The sequence below is a fragment of the Phacochoerus africanus genome, chromosome 6 (genome assembly GCF_016906955.1).
Source record: "Phacochoerus africanus isolate WHEZ1 chromosome 6, ROS_Pafr_v1, whole genome shotgun sequence".
NCBI classification, from domain to species: domain Eukaryota; kingdom Metazoa; phylum Chordata; class Mammalia; order Artiodactyla; family Suidae; genus Phacochoerus; species Phacochoerus africanus.
In genome coordinates, this window is record NC_062549.1 from 75797251 (window position 1) to 75813107 (window position 15857).

Genomic DNA, 15857 nt, shown 5'->3' on the forward strand with positions numbered 1-15857 from the left:
TCCAAAAGATGAGACTACAAAGAATGACAGAGAATAAAACAATAGCCATTCACACCCTCTGGAATGGCTATCATTAAAAACAAAATGGTGGAGTTCCCGGCATGGCGCAGTGGTTAATGAATCTAACTAGAAACCATGAGGTTGCGTGTTCTATCCCTGGCTCCGCTTAGTGGGTTAAGGATCTGGCATTGTCATGAGCTGTGGTGTAGGTCACAGACGTGGGTCGGATCTGGTGTTACTGCGGCTCTGGCTTAGGCTGGCAGCTACAGCTCCGATTAGACCCCTAGCCTGGGAACCTCCATATGCTGTGGGAGCAACCCTAGAAAAGGCAATTAAAAAAAAAAAAATAAAGACAAAAAAACCCAAAACAAAAACAAAATAAGATGGCCAATAAGTGTCTCTAGGCTGAGGAAAAGTTTCAACACTCATACAGTGATGGAAAACAGTTTGGCAACTCCTCAAAAAGTTAAACAGGCAGTTAGCATATAACTCGGTGTTTCCACTCCTAGGTACATGCACAAAAGAACTGAAAACCTAAGGCTGCACAAAACCTTGCACACTTGTTTATACCAAGAGTATTCATAATAGCCAAAACGTGGAAACAACCCAGCCGGTGAATGAATTAATAAAATGTGGTTTATCTATACAATGGAATTTACTCAACCATAAAGATGGATGAAATACAGATGCATATTGCGATACGGATGAACTCTGAAAACATTAGGCCACGTGACAGAGGCAAGATACAAAAGATCACATACTGTATAATTCCACTTACATTAAATATCCAGAATAGATAAATCCATCAAGACAGAAAGCAGAATAGTGTTTGCCAGGTGCTGGGGGTGAAGTGGGAGGGACTGCTCGTAGTTCTGAGCTTTCTTTTCCAGGTGAGAAAAGCATCCCAGAATTAGACGGCAGTGGTGGTTGCAGAACGTGGTGATGTACTTAAAATGGCTGAATAATACACTTTAAAAAAAAAAGAGGGCATTCCCCGATGACTTAGTGGATTAACGTTCTGGTGTTGTCACTGCTGAAGCTCAGGTCACTGCTGTGGTGTGGATTTGATCCCTGACCCAGGAACTTCTGCAAGCAGTTGGCTCAGCACCTCCCCCCACAAGAGAGAATTTTATAGCCTGCCAATTATATCTCAATAAAGATGTTATTTAAAAAATACAATAGCTTAAAATTCTATGGGATTAAAGAAAGATTTTAATCCAAAGATTTTAATCCAGAGACAGAAAACATGAAAAGGATGCCCAGCAGATTACAGAAAAGTAAATCCATATCTAGCTACACCATAATAAGACTTAAAACATCATCAGTTAAAAGGAAATCTAAAGAAACTACCAAAGATAAAATATAACATATCTACGAAGGAATGAGAGACAGATTGTGCTATATCAGACATAATATATGCTAAAAGACATTGGAAAATATCTTTTAAAAATCAAAAGGGGCAGTGTTGGGGCAAGATTGAAGAAATTCAAGCCAAAATCCTATATTTATTTAAACTATGGTTAAGAGCATAAAATTGAGGAGTTCCTGTTGTGGCTCAGTGGGTTAAGAACCCAACGTAATATCCATGAGGATGCAGGTTCAATCCCTGGCCTCACCTAGGGAGTTAAGGACCAGCGTTGCCGTGAGCTGTGGCAGTGGTCGCAGACACGGTTAGGATCCTGTGTTGCTGTGACTGTGACAGAGGCCAGCAGCTGCAGCTCCGATTCAACCCCTAGCCTGGGAACCTCCATATGCCGTGGGTGTGGCCATAAAAAAAAAATCTTAAAAAAATAAGAATAAAGGTAGAAGAGGCAACATTCCTAGGACTTCAGTCTCCTCACATGCACCTTGTTCAGAAGTGAGCTCTTCCCACACAATCAGGTATGGACAGAATAAAAACACACAGCCCAAGGAAAGCCACGCAGCCCATGGACCAAGGAAGAACCTGGTTACGGGAGCCAAGGGTACTCGCCAAACCAGAGTGACAGGTTGAACGGAGGATTAGTCAAGACAAGACCAAACAATGTACGCCCACTCATTTCTTTAGCAAATACTGATTGGCAGTCTTCTAGGTGGTGCCAACTCGAAGAGGTTTTTGCAGTGGTAACACAAGATCGCAAAACTAAAACCAGGCTTGCTCAACATCTATTGGCACAGGCAGGGCACAGGGGGAGCCAGAAGTTAGGAGCCAAGGCAAACCAGAGTTCAGGAGCCACTGTGTCGAAACAGTCGAGGTTTGTTGGAATCGAGGCCACGACTCTGGGAGTTGCCAAGTTTTTGCCATGATCTGTGGCTGACGGTCGGAGAGACACCCTGCACTGGCCATTCCCCATCGTCCCCCCCATTCTCTCCACTGGGCTCTGCGCCCTCGAGAGGCTACCTGAGTGGATTCCAGCAAGGAGAGGCCCTGGCTTCCTGCTAGGATTCACCTTCACCGAGTAGAAGCACCTGTGATCCTACGCAGGGATGATTTACACCGCCAGCTGCCTCCTGCAGGGTTGCCCAGCATAACTAGGCCCCTGGACCAAAGGTCTCAGATGCCAGAGGACAGCCTCTCCAGGCCCCTCTGCCTTCTGTTCCAGTAACGGTCCCTCCTTAGTTCCTTTAGACCCAGGGGTGCCTGCTGCTTCCAGCCACTGTGCTGCGCCCTCTCCCATAAGGTTTTCCCTGGCCCTGCCCACATCTCTGGAAACTGTCTCTTTATTCAACTGGCCTTGAATTATCCTATTTTTTTTTTTTGTCTTTTTGTCTTTTCTAGGGCTGCACCCGCGGCATATGGAGGTTCCCAGGCTAAGGGTCGAATCGGAGTTGTAGCCGCCAGTCTACACCAGAGCCACAGCAATGCCAGATCCGAGCCAAGTCTGCCACCTACACCACAGCTCATGGCAACACCGGATCCTTAACCCACTGAGCGAAGCTAGAGATCGAACCCGCAACCTCATGGCTCCTAGTTGGATTTGTTAACCACTGAGCCATGATGGGAACTCTGAACTATCCTAATCCTGCTAGGGCCTTCACTATACAGTTGCTGGTCCTCAGGAGGCAGTGATGTGAAAATACACAAAAGAAAACAAATGAAATAGAATAAAAGTGGGTAACATATTGTGGGGGGAGGAAGGAAGGATGGACTGGGCGGGGGGAGGGGAGGTGGAGGAAGGAAGGAAGAAATCCCTAGGACTGCAGAAGACTTGCACCTGCAGTCAGAACTGCTGATCCTGTGTGGTTTTCCACTTACATAGCTGTGCTAATCAGGAACCTAGAACACTGTGACTGTGAGGTCACCATGGGGTCAGAGGAGATTGGAAATTCCTCAAAAGCCCAGAATCATGACCTTTTCAAAATACACCGAGATGAGAATGAACGAGGCCACTCAGAAACCCTCTCTGGGTACCATCCCGTGATTCTGAGAAGGCATCATGGAAAAACAATACTCGACCCCAGGAAAGAGATCAATTTTCTGGGTGAAAACACACACGCAGTCATTTCAGTGGACTATTCTAAGGCAATATGACTCTCTAGCCCTTGCATTTTACGGGATGTGACTTGCTATCAAAGGTGATAATTCACAATCCTGTTTCTCTCAAGTGGATTTTGTTTTATTAGAACTGTTTCTACCTACAGATATGTTTTCAATTTTCTAAATAATTGCTTGGGTATATTTTTCTGATGTGTTGTGCTGGAAAGAGTCCTCGGCTGTGAGGGAGGGGACTGGTCCAGTTTTGGGTCACCTGTTCGACCATCGTCCCAAGCTCCGAGTTCCTTCTCGACCAGTTGGGGTGAATGGTAGCAACTCATCTCATCTGGGGCATTCTTACAACAACACCTTCCTTTTAGTTTCTAAGACATTCATGCCCTGCCTAAAACAGGATACTGTGGAAATGCGAAGCCTGGTATACCAATAAGGGAGAATTCCTTTGTAAATTTTATTCAAGTGAGTCAGTTGTACATTTCTATTTTCAGCTAAAACTTCTTCTTGAAAACAAGTTTTATTTAACTGTCTGCTACCACTATCAGTTTAGTTTAATTTGAGCAAAATACACTGGTTACAGTGAACTTTGTACATGTTCTGTTGTAATCAAAATTGAATTTCAAAAATGACTTGTGGCATTATGAAAATTTCGCAACAGCCCCCAATATTGAGTGTTTTGTAAAGGTTTCTATGCCTCCATATTTGTAAGCGCTGTTTCTTCATGGTTGGCTCTATCTGACTATTGAACTTTAATCTGATTTGTCAAAGTGATGGCAAAAAACCAAATAACTTCAAAAGATCTAAGGCTGCCCTATAATTCCATTTCAGAATCATGAGACACATTTCAGTATATTCCAGGAGGCAAAAGGAAGCCCAATATATCTACCCACACTGAACTTTTAAGTAAAAGAAACTCTCCAAGTGTTTCTCTTTGTAAACACTTTTGAGGACACTGCCTCTTTCCTCTGTCACATATAATTGAATTTAAACATTTTTACTCTATTAGCTGTTTTCTACTTGACTCCACTGAACTTCTAAGGAAAAATAATCCTTGGTGCTTTCTTATAGCTGGATCCTGGGAGCCTAGCCTGTGGATCTCAACAAAACAGTTATTTGAAAAATATTTTTTGAATGAGTGGATGGCTTACAAATTAATCGGAGGACTGTGAACATGGATTATTAACCCACATATTTGGGGTTAATTATCAATACAAGGGGGAAATGATGAGTTCAGATAATAATTCAGAAAAAGAAGTGTTACTGTGTGCTGTATGGAGGAGAGGGAACTTGAGCTGTGATTGGACAGAGGACCTGCCCATCCCAGAACATTGGAGGAGTGGGAGGGGGGGTCCTGGGAGGGAATCTGGCCCAGGCTTCCCATTACCGATCATAGGTATATTCAGTCATAGAGGTCCACTGCACGTTCGTACAGGACACATCATCTGAATGGTACCAAGAGTTAGTATTGTTCAACAAGTTTAGTAGTTGTGTCGTTATCATCTTATATTTCCATGTGTCTTTTGGGTTAAAAAATGTGACTCATTAAGTGCAATTTTTGAAGCCATAGTTTGGGTTTACGTATGGGATGGCCCATAGACGTCATCCCAGGTGCTAAGTCTAATCAATATCTAGTATAGGTTGAAAGGATCTAGGCCTTATCAGGGCTCCTTAGATGCTGGAGAGTCATTGTGTGTTGTGAGTGTGAGGTGGAGATGGCCTGAGAGTGACCCCTCATTTAGATCAGGGCCATGCTTTCACACAGGACTGCAGGCAAATCGGGCAGTCTAGTGGGAAATGCTGACAGCAGGAACAAGGCTAGGACACCCACTATCACCACTGTTCAACCTCGTCCTGGTGGCAGCAGTCAATGCCTTTGACAAGAGAAGTCACAGGCATAAGGACTGAAAAGCAAGAGGTAAAACTATGCCTATTTACAGACGATACAAATGCAAGCCTATCAACTGAAAAGCTACAGTCAGAAAATTCACCAAGATCATAGGATATAAGTTAACATAGAGAAGTTGATCACATATCCATAAACGGCTCATGAGAAGATATAAGAAAAAAGAATACAGGCTCACGTGGAAAACTCAACAGCCTACCCTCCCCAGGCTGTGGGACCTGCAAAGTCAGCCTGGATCCTGAGTGGACGGACCCACACAGGTCTTTGCACCAGTGAGAGACAAGCCTTCCCTGTATTTTGTGACTGAGCGTAGGGTTTTATTTTTTTCATAGCACAGCCTAACACTTTCACATGAGTGGCAAAAAGAGGTTAAAATGTGAGCAGTCTCTAGTGGGAAACTTTCAAATATTGCTGAGACCCAAAATTAGACCTGAACATGGAGAAAGAAATACCAGGCTTCTGGATAAGAAGGTCTGTCATCCTGAAGATGTCAGCCCCCACTCCCTCCACCGCCCATGTTAATATATCCCTGTGGTCCCAATAAAAACCCCAACAGGTTTTCTTTCTAGAACTAAACACTTTGGCTCTAAGTTTCATAAGGGAAAATAAATAGGAGGTGTTCCCTTTGTGGCTCAGCGGGTTAAGAACCTCCATGGGGATGTGGGTTCGATGCGTGGCCTCACTCAGGGAGGTAAGGATCTGATGTTGCCACAGGCTTCAGGGCAGGTCCCAGACGAGGCTCGGATTCGGTGTTGCCTTGGCTGTGGTATAGACCGCAGCTGCAGCTCCGATTCGACACCTAGCCTGGGAATTTCCATAGGCTGCAGGTAAAGTTTTGAAAAGAAAAAAAGGAGAAGGAGAAGAAAGCAGTGGAAAAGAATCCGACTAGGAACCATGAGGATGTGAGTTTGATCCCTGGCCTCACTCAGTGGGTTAAGGATCTGGCATTGCTGTGAGCTGTGGTGTAGGTCAGAGACACGGCTCGGATCTGGCATTGCTGTGGCTCTGGCATAGGCTGGCAGCAGCAGCTCCGATTGGACCCCTAGCCTAGGAACCTCCATATGTGCGGGTACAGCCCTAAAAAGACAAAAAGACAAAAAAAAAAGAAAAAATAAAAGAAAAGGAAGTACTGAGGCGTGGCCCTACCAGACAGTAAAACAAAGATAGGAAGCCTCAATATCCAAAATAAGATAGCCTATGAGCAGATGGACAAACCAAGAAACGTAGTAGAAAAAAACACAAATGCACATGAGGATTTAGTATATGATGAGTCATAACTTCAACTGGGGGCATTAAAAATAGACTTTGGAAAGAAATGATGTTGGTGTGACTGGCAATCATTTAAAAAGGTCGAAGGGAACACACACATCACCCCAGGAACATAGCCAAAGACAAGGGCTGAGTTCTGTGCTGTGGGGTTCCTACCACTTGATCCGAATAATCCAAGATCTAAAAGCAAACAATAAAATTATACACTCTCAAAAGAAAACATGGGTTTAGTTCCTTTACTTTTAAATTGGACTTTGGTAGGCCTTTCGAACTATGGCTCAAAATTCAAAAACCATAAAAGGAAACATTGATAAGTTCAACTACTTACCAAAAAATTATACATGGCTAAAAAAAAAAAAATCATACACAAGCAAAGGACAAAAAGAAAACCGAGAAAAAAAATCTTTAGTACACTTACCACAGTTTAAAGATTAATCTCACTAGTAAACACAGACAGGCCAGTCTAAATCAGGAAGAAAAAGGTCCTACAGAAAAATAGGAGAGAGCATAAATAAAAATTTACCAAAAAGAATAAGTGGTGCTTAAACAAATGAAAAGATACCTGATAGTTAAAGAAAGGAAAATTAAAACTATGGCTAGACCCTGGTTTCCATTCATAAGATTTTTTTAAAATCCCCAGAGTTAACAATGCTGAGGCCGTGGGCCATGCTGGGGGCGGCAGCACTTTCGTATGTAGGAACAGAAGGAGAATGACCTAGAGGAGAAAGTTTAAGAACATCTGATGTTATTAAATGTGGTTACCCTTTGACGCACCAAGCCCACATCTAATCATCTATTCTTCAGGCATGCCTGCAAAAATCAAAACTGAAATGTATTCAAAACTATCTTTTTTTTTCCTTTTTCAGCCACACCCACAGCATATGGACATTCCCAGGCCAGGGACTGAATCCAAGCCACAGCTGAGACCCATGTCACAGCTGCAGCAACATCAGCTTATTTAAGCCCCTGGGCCTTGCTGGGGACCCAACCAGCGCCTCCACAGAGACAAGCCAGATCCTCAGGGACTCCTGTTGGGAACAATTGATTTCAACCTTATTTAAAATAGCCAAAGCCTGGAAACGCTCCATCATGGAATACTACGCAGATGTAAAGATAATGACAACAACCACGAAAGAGCCAGGTTTCCATGTGTTAATATGTAATTATCACTGGGATATAGTTCTTTTTCTTAAGTTTTATTGATGTATAGTTAATTTACAAGGCTGTGATCATTTCTGCTGTACAACAAAGGGACCCAGTCATACATGTACACACATCCATTCTCTCTCGGATTCTTCTCCCACATCCATGGTCACAGTATCCCGGGTAGATTTCGCTGTGCGCTACAGCAGGTCCCCACTGGCCAATCATTCCACATTCCTCAGTGTGCGGCTGCCAATCCCAAACCCCCAGTCCCTCCCACCCCCCCCCACCTGTCCCCTTTGGGAACCATAAATTTTTCAAAGTTTATGAGTCTGTTTCTGTTCTGCAAATAAGTTCATTTGTATCCTTTTTTTAGAATCCACATATAGATGATATCATATGACGTTTGTCTTTCACCATCTGACTCATTGCACTTAGTAGGATAGTTTCAACACAGATGGATCTAGAAACTATGCTCCTAAGTGAAGTTAGTCAAGGATATATTTCTAATGGAAAAAAAATCAAAGCATCAGACAACATACACAGTGCCATCTCTGTGTAACAAGTGAGAACTAGGAATATGAATATATAAATACACACATGCAAACACAGTGTTAGTACTTGTAAAAATAAGCACATGAAAGAGAAATAGGTAAATACTTTAAAAAGTATATGCATAAGTGTGTGTGTATGTGTGTGTGTTTAAAGAGAGAAAGCAGAAAAAGGATAAGCATGGCTTCAGTGGAGGCTGGACTTTTCTGTACAATTTTGTCCTTTGCATAATGAGGATAAACTATCTTTAAAAATAAATAAAACCCAATTTTTTTCAAAATGCTTTTAAATAAGCAGAAACAAATGAACCTATCTGTATATCAAATTGAAAACCCCAACCACACAGGAAAAGACTGATCTGAGGTGACATTAGAACATAAAGCTTTATAAAATCACAGCAGAATATTTGCTACAGATGAGAAGAAACTCCAAGAAATTTTAAATTTCCTGACTCTCCTGCCTCCTTCTTCCTCAGTGTAGGACACTCGTGATAAACCTGGGCCCACCCACCTAATCCTGAACAATCTATTTGAAGGCTGGCTGACCACACCGCAATCCTACCTGTAGCCTTAATTCCCTTTGCTGTATAACATAGAGGGTCTAGGGAAGCATGCGGGCACTGCCTGGAGCATTACTCTGCCCACCAGGGTTGGCTTCTATATTAGCTTCCTAGAAACGCCATAATGAATTAGTACAAATTGGGGGGCTTAACCCTGAGAAATACATCCTTTCTGCTGGAGTTCAGAGGGAATGACTAGTGCCCACTGAAGTGAAAAGACATCTTGGGACCAAAAAACAAGGCCGGTAGCTTCAATGTATCAATTTCTTGCAGGGGAACTTTCTCACCAAGTGGGATCAGGCAGAAACCACCCAGAAGTTTCGCAGCTGCTCTCTGTACCCCCGAGGGGCCTCAGGAATAATTTTATTTTTTATTTTTTTTGTCTTTTGTTGTTGTTGTTGTTGTTGTTGCTATTTCTTGGGCCGCTCCCGCGGCATATGGAGGTTCCCAAGCTAGGGGTTGAATCGGAGCTGCAGCCATCGGCCTATGCCAGAGCCACAGCAACGCGGGATCCGAGCCGCGTATGCAACCTACACCACAGCTCACGGCAACGCCGGATCGTTAACCCAATGAGCAAGGGCAGGGACCGAACCCGCAACCTCATGGCTCCTAGTCGGATTCGTTAACCACTGCGCCACGACGGGAACTCCTCAGGAATAATTTTATAGTTACCCTTGTGTATGAGGGTAAGTGATTAGAAAGAAGACATACCTTCCTAGGGTAACTAATCTTGAGTGCTGGGAACAGATCCAGGAAGGGATAGTCACCAGGAAGACCAAGCCAGGATGAGAAGCTTGGGCTTTTCAGCGCCCACCCCCACCCACACCCCCACACACACACCCAGAGAGGGGAGAGGGTCTGGGAATCATTCATCATTGAGTTAATGATTGATCCTACCTATGTGAGGCAGGATCTGTAAAACCCTACTAATATGGGGTTCAGGGAGCTTCCAGGTAGATGAACACACCCCAGGTGGGTGCCAGGTAGGGGCCCCAAATCCTACAAGCAGGACCCTCCCAGATCTCAACCTCTGAAGATCTGGCTGTTGTTCTGTATCCTCTATCATAACCTGTAATAAACTGGTAAATGCGGTGTTTCCCGAGTTCTACAAGATGCTCTAGCAAGTTAATCGAACCCAAGGAGGTGGTCATGGGGACCTCTGATCCACAGCTGGCTGGTCAGGAGCACAGGTGACCTGGGTTTGCAACTTGCATCTGAAGGGGGTGGGTGGGGAGCATGTAGTCTTGTGGGACTGAGCCCTTCTCTGAGCCCTTCACATTGACGCTATCTCACACACACATGATGGAACACCACCCCATACCACTGCCAGAGCAAAGGCGCTGCTCACCCTGCCCAACCCCAGGGGTGGATGGAGTTAACCCAGCAGGAAATTATTAAAGGGATATAACAGCCAAAGGCAATGCATGACACTTAATTGGATCTTTGGGACAACTGGGGAAATTTAAATATGGGTCAATGTTAGATGATATTATGGGATTAATATTAATTTCAGGAGGCAGGGTCATTTTCTTGTGGTCGTGTGTGATAACTTCCTTCTTGGGAGATGAGTTCAAGGTATTTGCAGGAAAGGGTCATGTCTGCAATTGACAGTGAAATAGCTCACCAGAACAGTAAAGGAACTAAGAAGCCAGGGTGGTAAAATATTAAAATCATCTACCTGGAGGTTCTTGGGACACTTATGTGCTAATCATGATTTTTGTGTGTTGAAAATGTTTTCATAACAAAAAGTGGGGGAAATGATGTATCCTGATCATTAAGTTGTTGAGACGAGTCAGCCATGGAGTTACATTTTCCTAACTGCACTAGAAGGAGGAATTTCAGGATACCCACGGAAGGACTTAACATCTGCAATTACTTCAAACACATGCCTCCAGAGGACACATCTGCACTCCAGGCCACTGTGGGAGTTGAAAGTTTAGGATGGCTGTCACTTCCAATGGGAATGCAAATGGGTAAAACATGAGCAGATTCTCGAGGTTGCCTCTCCTTTTTCTGATACGTGTAGAGCGATCAGCCAACATGGGAAAGCCCAGAAAATCAAACTCATTTAAAAGGCAGCTTCCAGGAGTTCCCGTCGTGGCGCAGTGGTTAACGAATCCGACTAGGAACCATGGGGTTGTGGGTTCGGTCCCTGCCCTTGCTCAGTGGGTTAACGATCCGGCGTTGCCGTGAGCTGTGGTGTAGGTTGCAGACGCGGCTCGGATCCCACGTTGCTGTGGCTCTGGCATAGGCCGGTGGCTGCAGCTCCAATTTGACCCCTAGTCTGGGAACCTCCATATGCCGCGGGAGCGGCCCAAGAAATAGCAACAATAACAACAACAACAACAACAACAACAACAAAAGATAAAAGGCAGCTTCCAGCTCCTGACCAGAGCTCTGATGCTCAGCCTCCTGTGAGAAGGACTTGTGCCAGCAGAGGGCAAGATTCCTGCAGGTAAGAATTGGGACCTGTGGCCACTCCAAAGTACATATCAGGCACCTGCTGCTGAGAGCCAGTTTCTCTGGGCATCACTTAGCGCTCTTTCCAAAATAGGGGCATGAGGTAATTCTGTCAGTCTCTCCTTTGTTTCTTTGTTCTTTTCTGGTTCTGCTCACTTTGGGCAGGATGAGGGAAAGGGGGTGACAGGAATGAGGGAGGGGAGCAAAGAGGCGTGAAGGGGAAGGTAGGTGCTCATGGGCACCGTGGTGCATGCCCATGAGTGTGTGCACCTGACCTGGTGACAGGGTCTTTCATTTACCAACAGCTAACGTGAGGATAGTGACACACATGAATCTTTTGCGCAAACCCGGCCTTTCAGCCCCACTCTGCAACCTGACAGTGGAGGCACGCTCTAAAGCAGGCCAAAGCTCTCCATGCCCAGTGATGGGCATTCTTATGGATGACAGGCTGCAAACAGCATCATCACCCAAGAGGTGCTGGTGCAAAAGATAAAAATCAGTGTCTGCATGGCATTGTACAATTTCCAGAATGCTTTGTGGTGTTGGTCATTTCCATTTGTTTTTCCTTTTGTGTGTGTGTGTGTGGGCACACCTGTGCACATGGAAGTTCCCAGGTGAGGATCGAATTAGAGCTATAGCTGCCAGCCTACACCACAGCCATGGCAACAGCAGATCTGAGCCACATCTGTGACCTACACCACAGTTCACACCCGGGATCCTTAACCCAGTGAGTGATACCAGGGATCGAACCTGCATCCTCATGGATACCAGTCTGGTTCTTAACTCACTGAGTCACAGCAGGAATTCCTATTTCAATATTTTTAACATTCCTGAGAGTCACCGATTCCTATGAATATTTAATCCCTTCTTATGGCTGATCCTTTAACCGGAAGGGGTCAATGGGGCCTGAAAGATGATAGAAGGTTGTTGGGATGCGAAGCCCAGTTTCCTGCATGTGATTCAGGGCAGCCAAAGGAGCAGGAGCGCTGAACTGCAGTCTGGGCTCAGATGCCATGTACGCTTACCAACTCCGTCCCTGTGCCTTTTGTCCCTCCCTGAGTCACATACTTGACCCACAGGGCTGTTTGAGTATGACAGGCAAGGCATGAAAGGATATGTCGTGGTTTATAACTTGATCAGTGTTTGCTCATCAAGTGCTTAGTGATTTTTTTTCTAACTGCCTTGTTGAGACAGCTGCCCAAACCGCACCTGGGAGCGATCATCCTTTCTGGCCACTACTTCCTACATCCGGGGCTTGCATCTTCTTTTTCCCTTTGTTGGCAGATTGCATGGTTTCGGCAGTCTCTCAATCTAGGGAACATTCAAACCCTGAGGGATTGGAGAAATGTCAAAACTCCAGTCCTCAGAACACTCTCGAGGCGTAACAATACATTGCTGAAATTTAATAATTTTTGGAGAAAGCTACTTGAATGTCTTTCAAAATAAATCATCAACTTTGAGAATAAACTTCCACCTACAGGAAAAGTATGAGGAAAGTCAAAAATTTCCTCTTGTCCTCCTCATCAAAATCCTGAAACCATGAATGCCATCTCTACCAGTATTTGTTTTTAATAGATGATAACATATGGTATCGTTTCACAATCCTGTTGCCAGGATTGTGCTTGAGCCAAAAAAAAAAGTCTACATAAGCTTGGAGAAGAGAGAATGTTCCGTAGCTTGATCTCTTTCCAGTCTGAACACTTGAAATCTGCATAAACTCTTAGGGAACATTAAGGTAAGAGGAAGTCTCTAAATTATTCCCAGGGTAATACCTTTAGGGCTAGAGTTAGTATTCTTAATAAATTCAAATAAGTTAATGGAAAGATCTGGAATTCCACTTCTCTTGCTCTGCTCAAAAGCAGCCTTCTAGCAAATGCTGTCCTCCTGTCCATTTTCTTTATTCCCCTACTACTGAGACCCATACTCTCTGAGTCCAACCCTGGGACCCATCTTTGTCCCAATTTTGTCTGCAGCACTTTGCACTCTGCAACCCTGGGTTTGCTTGTCATTTTCCGGATCTGGACCCCTTGTACCTCAAGGCCAAAGACTGCAACTTAGCATCTTTAAAACTCAACACCCAAAGTTTTGAACCTGTCTCACATTCAAGACATACACATTTGATACAATGAGGGCCCCCATCTTCTTTCTTGGGGATTTTTTTTTTGTCCCTTTGGAAATTCAAATATTTCTACATTTTCTTGCAAGAATGCTCTTTTCTACCTTTTCTCAGTGGGAAGTTCTGGCTGGTCAGGCTGACAGTGAGACGAAGGTTGCCTGGGTCCTTTGGCATCCTCACATGTGTTGCCAAAATTCAGCCTCTCTCTGCCAGTGCCAAATTGAAATGCAGAGACAGAATTATGAGTAGAGGAGAAAAAGATAGCTTTATTGCTTGGCCAGGCAAAGGGGGGGCCACAGCAGGCTAACGCCTTAAAGACTGTGCCTCCCACCTCTCCTCCCCCCCACCCCCGCTCCAGTTGAAAGAATTGCAAGAAGTTTTATAGTAAAAGGAGAAAAACAGGTTTGCAGATAGGAATCAGGATTGGGACAAACATGTATTCTTCTTTCTTTGCAGAATCTTAGTCATCAAAGCTGGAGTCGGGCGATCTCGGTAGGATCGTGACAGTGATCTTCCGGGGTATTGCCTAGAATAACAGTGCTTGCAAAAAGGGCATATTGATCAGACATTAGAACAAACTAGGAAAGTTCCTGAAAAACATCATGTGCTAATAATTTTTAACCCACAGGCAATTGTGCTCAGGGTGCCTAATCTTTAGCTTGTGGATGATTGTGCTTAGAGAGCAAATAGCCAGGGAGAAGGACAAGGAAGGACTCTAAGCTTTCAATTTTAAAGTATTCCTTTCTAAAAGAAGCATAAGGAATATACCTTTTCTCTTAGCTGTATAAGACGCCTGTATTATTGTTATTATCTTGTTTTGTCTTTCTGACTTTTCTAGGGCCGCACCCGCGGCATATGGAGGTTCCCAGGCTAGGGGTCGAATTGGAGCTGTAGCCACCTGCCTATGTCAGAGCCACAGCAACACAGGATCCAAGCCACGTCTGTGACCTACACCACAGCTCACAGCAACGCCAGATCCTTAACCCACTGAGCAAGACCAGAGATCGAACCCACAACCTCAAGGTTCCTAGTCGGATTCATTAACCACTTAGCCATGACGGGAACTCCTGATGCCTATATTATTATGTATATCCCTTGAGAGGAACCAGGATCCCTCCCCAAGCCTGTGCTATTGTTTCTTGACTATTCCTCCCTTGGTTTTGCATCCCCTCCCTTCCCTGATCAGCAACCATCTGAACCTGCCCCTAGGAACTCGGGGAAGGTCACCAAGGCCGAATGAGGCCCATTCCCTAAAAACAAGAAATGGGGGATTCAGAAAAGCTTTGGTGCCCAGAGCCCCACAGGGCCCTTCTTGGTTACCCTTGGGGTCCAGGGACATCTAAAAATTAACACACACCAAAAAAAGCAGGAGTTCCCTTGTGGTGCAATGGAAAATATTCCAACTAGAAACAATGAGAAAATGGGTTTGATCCCTGGGCTCTCTCAGTGGGTTAAAGATCTAGCGTTGCCGTGAGCTGTGGTGTAGGCCACAGATGTGGCTCAGATCCTGGGTGGCTGTGGCTGTGGCTGTGGTGCAGGCCAGCAGCTGCAGCTCTGATTCAACGCCTAGCCTGGGAACTTCATATGCCACGGGGGCAGCCGTGAAAAGCAAAAAACAAACAAACAAAAATTAAAGCCTCACTGGTTTAAAATGAAGTAGAAGGAATGTAAAGATAACTGAGTGACCAGGGGCTGTGAGCTCAGCCTCTTAGTAACTCTTCTCTTAGCAGTAAAACAGGGCAGCCCTTGGAAGAGTTAAGTGAATCAATGCGTGCAGAGCACTTAGAATTTGCCTGGCGTGTAGGAAGATGCCAAATGTATTGCTGCCATTATTATTACCATTATTATTATTATCATCATCGTCGTCATCATGCTCCAGCTTATTATTTGTTCAAGTTGTGGTCTGTTTTAAGGTGGGTTTTAGGGATGCGACCATGTCTGACTTCTATGTGAAATGACTGTATGGGAATGTTCCAAGTGTAACAAAATATGATTATCAAAAATCAAGGCAGGAGTTCCCGTCATGGTGCAGGGGTTAACGAATCCAACTAGGAACCATGAGGTTGTGGGTTCGATCCCTGGCCTTGCTCAATGGTTAAGGATCCGGTGTTGCAGATGCAGCTCGGATCCTGTGTTGCTGTGGCTCTGATGTAGGTCAGCGGCTACAGCTCCAATTTGACCCCTAGCCTGGAAACCTCTATACACCGTGGGTGTGGCCCAAGAAATGGCAAAAAAAAAAAAAAAATCAAGGCAGTGTCACCAAAAACAAAAAATGCTCTATTATTTTTCTAAGAGGTGGTTGTGGGAAAAGGGCACATTAGCTGTTCTAAATGCGTGCACAACATTCAGACCTCTGTTCTTGATCCTGACATCACGCCTTATTTAC